Source organism: Hetaerina americana, unplaced genomic scaffold (genome assembly GCF_022747635.1).
Source record: "Hetaerina americana unplaced genomic scaffold, ioHetAmer1.1.p SCAF_25, whole genome shotgun sequence".
NCBI lineage: Eukaryota > Metazoa > Arthropoda > Insecta > Odonata > Calopterygidae > Hetaerina > Hetaerina americana.
The window spans coordinates 4,901,525-4,907,251 of record NW_027286819.1 but is presented as its reverse complement, the minus strand read 5'-3'; positions in this window follow the sequence as shown (position 1 = coordinate 4,907,251).

Here is a 5,727-nt window from a genome sequence, read left to right as displayed (position 1 = left end):
AACATTTATGGCAGGGGACAATCCTTTCCCAAAATATGATTGGCAAAATTTAAGGACTTGCAATCAGTTTTTGAAATAGAGATACCAAATCTTCAAAGAAAGTTATGCTTCTTGTATGAGATGATTTCATGTGTTAGTACTAATAGGTAAGTTTGACTAGGCTTAATTTTTGATAACTGATTGCACTTTTGCGATCAAATTAAAGGCATAATATGAAGTTTCTTGCATGTAAACTACAAGGGAGAAAACATTCTATTGACAGGTAAACATGGGAGCCAGAAAAACAGGAAAAGTCGGTAAAAGTTAAATTATCACCCCACCAGGCACTTCCAATTTCGAAATTAACTGAGATACCAAAATAGTGTTTAGTTGAAGAAAAACTCCATGACCGATATTCTCCATGACTGTGTCCATGAGTAGTAATCAAATCCTCTTTTTTCATAGTTCCTCTAGAGATGAACGTCTTGTCACGAGAACACTTCAACCGGTGGTATTCTCTAGTCCCATACTGTTTTTCCACCCTTATGGCAGAAATACCTTTCCAGGTAAGGAGCTTGAATATGCTTACTGACCATTCAGTTTCAAAAAGGAATGATATGAAAGTATTTTCATTGAATTTGTATTAATATAATAGTTCAATAGTGCCCCAACTCCATTTCTAATTGAGAAATAAATCCTTATTTGGAGCAGCCATTTTGAATGTCAGGTATCCCAAAAATACTGTTGGTATTGTACTATAATTACACATTTTGAAATTCCTTAAATGGCTCAATCACACTCACTGCCCTATAAGAATTTTGATACTTGATTGAGAATGGGGCTAGTAAAGAAGTGTCAGCCACAGAAAATAAATAAATAGATAGACAATACCAATAAATAAATAGACATAGGATAATGCAATGTGGAATGAAATTAGGTTATATGGGCAAGAGACTATTTTGGAATGTCCAAACCATGAAGTGGCAACCTTGGCTCTAGATGGCATCAGCCTAACTTTCTGATGACCTTTATCCCTAAATGTGCACACAAGAAATTCTTTTTGAGCATTTCTGTTTTCCCGTACGACTCTTTCTCAGTTTTCCAAGTGCTTTTAAAGTGTAACTTATACATAATATGGTGTAAGGCAGGGTTGCCCATTATCATCGCTGCTGTTCAACCTGCATGCAGAGGAAATTATTAAAGAGGCATGGGAAGAACTGGAGGTAGGAATGAAAGTGGGCGGGGAATTCGTAAAATCAGTAAGGTTTGCTGATGACCAAGCTTAATTTGTCAGTCAGCCAAGGGGTTGCAAGCATTGCTGAGTGAATTGGAAATTCAGTGTGACAGGTATGGGATGAGAATCAATATTAATAAAACAAATGTCATGCAATTTTTCAGAAAGAAAAAGGCTAAGCTAAACATTAAAATAGGAGGGCAAAAATTAGAGCAGATAAAAAAGGAAGAAAAATTGCACTAGGCAAAGAGGCTTCCACAAGGAGGAGGGAGTTGATGGCAGGGATTTTGAGTAAGGATAATAAGAGAAGAATTGTAAAAACTTTGATATGGAGTGTAGCTATGTATGCACGGAAACATGGTCATTGAAGCAGAAGGATAGACGTAGATTAGAGTCTTTTGAAACGTGGGTATGGAGAAGAATTGAGAAGGTGAAATGGATGGAAAGAATTAAAAATGAGAAAACGGTGGTATAGTGGGCAAGGAGATTGAACTGTTGGGAGAAATCATAAGTAGGCAGGAAAAATGGATAAAACGCATAATGATTGGCAGGGAGATTTTGAAGATTGTGATAAAGGGGAGATTGTTACCCAGACAAGGAAAGGGCAGGAATAGAATAGGGATATTGGACTGGATGAAGGAAGTACACAGAAATGAAGGACTTTTTGTAGAGTAGGGATCGTAGATTTTCGCGGTGTTAACGCCCCCCCTCTTCCCTCCCTCCCTCCCTAACGCCCACCCTCTTCCCTCCCTGCCTACCTCCCTCCCTAACGCCCACCATCTTCTCTCCCTCCCTATCGCCCTACCTCTGCCACACCTCCCTAACGCCCACCCTCTTCCATACCTCCCTGACGCCCTACCTCTTCCCTCCCTCCCTAACGCCCTACCTCTTCCCTACCTCCCTAACGCCCACCCTCTTCCCTCCCTAACGCCCACCCTCTTCCTTCCCTCCCTAACTCCCACCCTCCCTTCCTAACTCCCACCCTCCCCTTTCCACACTTACCTCTTAATCCACTGATTCTCTTATGGCTATCTGGCCTTTATACCCCAGGCCTTTTTTCTACTTACATTTTCTCTATCCAGGTTTTGTCCTGGCCAATTCCCAATGATCTTCTGCCGCTGTTTTAACCGAATCTCGAGGGGTCTTCATCATCTTTTCATTAGGAGAATAAACTTCATCTTACCCACTCTTTGACAGTTTCATCCGTCGCACCATCCTGCTTATTTGATATTTTTAGATCAGTGCTACGTCAGTGGCCGGTGCTTGCTAAGTGCTATCTACGGCCAATCACGTTAAGTGCTTGGTGGGAGTTCTTTCGGAGCATGCATCAGGACAATATGCGGATCTGCTATAAACGTGTGGTTGAGAATTCTGATGAGTGATTTTAAGAGAAGTTTTCTATTGCTCCAGTTAGACACCATTTTAAATATACCGCATGCATTTGGGATCTTCGGGAGAAAAGTTGGCAAAAAGAATTAGCTAAAGTCCAGAGAAATTCCGCTAGATTCGTTAAAAATTGTTATGATAAGAACACAAGTGTGACAGGTCACTTAGTGGATTTACGCTGGGAACCACTTGAAGTGCGGAGAGAACAAGTGAGGCTTAGACTTTTAGAAAGGTTCAGGTTAAACAAACGAGTTTAACTATGATACTGAAGGAATTCTAATGGACCCACCCTACTTCAAAGATAAGACGACAAAAATAACAAAAGGGAGATTTATTCCAGTACAGATAGGCACAAATACTCATTCTTTCCCCGAACAATCAGGAATCATAATAGTAAGAAACCGAAGTCACTTTAGAAATATTAAAAACATTTACAAGACGGAACAAATCCTTGCAAAGATATCAAGTATATTGGTAGGCGCATGGGTTTGTTAGTTTGGGTGTGGGGTTGTTAAGGTTTTTGAATAATACCATGCCATGTTTTGGTTGTGGACTGAATAAATTTGTGGGTTTTTGCGAGTTTTTTTTCTTAATTACGGGGCGAAGACCGTACGAGTTGAGTCGGCAAAATTATTATTTTGATTTGAGTCTACATAATTGCTTTACCCAATAATTATAATGGTCGTAAACTTTATTTTTTGCAAACAACTTTTAACCTATTTTTGTAAATACTTCCAGTGTATTTTCGTGATGTAGCCTCCCATATTTAATATTTCCTTTCAATTTATAATGAATTATATCACATTTTGTTTGTTAGTCACTCCTCACCACAGTTAGCTCACGGGAGATATAGCAAACAATGGGTTTTTTCCTAGCGGTTTCACAATTTACAAAAGGGGCGGACCTTAAATATTGGGTGGGGGAGTATTCATTGCAGTCAAGTCACATCTTAGTAGCCAACGAAATGAATGCGACGTAAATGACATAGAAAGCGTTTGGTGCAATATTAAGGACTACAACGACAGAAGCCTATTCGTGTGTTCATTTTATAGAGCCCCAGATTCTAACACAGATGTCCTACACAAGCTCGACGAACAAATATCCACTCTCAGCAGAAGACATAACACCAGTATTATTATAATCGCTTGTGACACAAATCTACCGTCAATTGACTGGGACACGTACTGCGTAGGAAAATCTGCCAAAAACAGAGATGCATGCCAAGAACTCCTTCATATATTCACATAACACTCCTTGGCTCAAAGTGTTACATCACCAACACGAGGCCACAACATACTAGATATCTTTGCGACTTCAATTCCCGAAATCATTACAAACATTGAAATAATGGACGGAATCAGTGACAAAAGGCTACTTTTGTAGAGTTGAAACTAAGTTCGACAAAATAAACAAAGAAAAGGGCAAAATATACCTATACAACAAGGCAAATTTTAACGGACTAAGAGAATTTTAAAAATAAAATTGCCATAACACAACAAAAAACACTGAAAACCAATACAGAGAACACTAGGAAATATTTCTTAATTATTTTACGCGAAGGAATGAAGACGCACATCCCATCCAAACTCTAATGCGACAGTAAGGGACCTAGATGGTACAACGGGGAAGTCAGAGAGGCATTAAGAGGCAAAGAAAGTTACATTCAAATTTATAAAAGAGTTTAAAATTTGACGATATAGTTTATGTTAATGCATCCAAACAACAACTAAAAAAGTTTCGTAGTCAGACGAAAAGCATTATGCGCAGAGCACTACACTCTTTTAAATCTAAAATGCTGAGTAAAATCCAAAGTTAATCCGGTCCAATGTTAGGGAAATACAGGGTAAACGTCCAACTGTTCAATCTTTGACGACGGAAAATGGAGAAATCATTACAGATAGCGTGAAAGAGGCAAATATTTTAAACCATTTTTTCCAGAGCGTCTACAATAAAAACACAAACGCACCAAACGATCCTCCACACCCACCCGGGGTACACGTGAGCGATCTTACACTGACCAAGAAGGGAATAGTACATCTGCTCCGTAGTATCAAAGCACACAAGGCACCTGGTCCCGAAGAAATACCTGCTAGAATATTAAAGGAATTAGCTGAGGACATTGCCCCGTTTTTATATATTGTCTTTCAAAAATCGATGGGAGAAGGCTCAGTACCTCGCGACTGGAAGCTAGTCCATATAGCCCCAGGAGTAGTAGTAGTATTTAGGGGAGGCGACGGACAGCTGAGGTCATTGGCGCCATTAGGGAAGGACAGGAAAGTATGAAGGGTGGAGAGAAACCCGGCGTCGGCATAAGTCTACTCTAATGATGAAAGGCGCCAAGGGGTCCGAAGTTTAAAGTCCCATCCGACGGACGGCGTACTCACTCAAAGTGCCCTAGATGCCAGTGGATGTGTTTGCATGCGTGTTCGGGGTAGGGATTTTTCCATGAGTGTATACGCCATGTGGGTGTAGTTTTGTACGCAGGTGTTGCTTTCATCTAACAAAATAAGACTTAAATGGACGTTAGAGCAAAAGCATAGAACCCTCAGAAGAGAAGTAAGCTAGTTAGAATAGGAACTTGGAATTCTAGGACGATGTGGAGGACAGAATGATTAGAAAACATTAAGCGAGAGATGGAGAGAGGAAATGTAAGTATTTTAGGCCTATACGAGATTAGATGGAAGGATTGTGCAGATTACTGTAGGGATAGTTATAGAGTAGTCTACGCCCGAGGAGAAGAGAGCCGGGAAGGGGTTATGAAATGACATCAGGCAAAAAGGGAGAACAAAGCGTAGTAAGCAAATAGCAAGAACCGATTGAATTATTTCGGGAGAAGTAAAAGCTGAATCGACGAACTTGGTCATTCTATAGGTCCAGGCTACAGTTTGCGAAAATTCATTCCCCTTCAACGATGACATCGATCGTACTGTAATTAATTACACTGAAAATTGTCATAATTTTGTATTTTAATGAGAGTGGTTATTATTACAAGCTACATCACACCGAGAAAACGCAGGGAAAAAGAAGTCAATGTCATATACGATTATATTAATGAGCTAATTTCGGATATTCCCGGCCGAAAACATTTGATTATAATGGAGGTTAGGAACGCGGTTGAAGACGGAGGA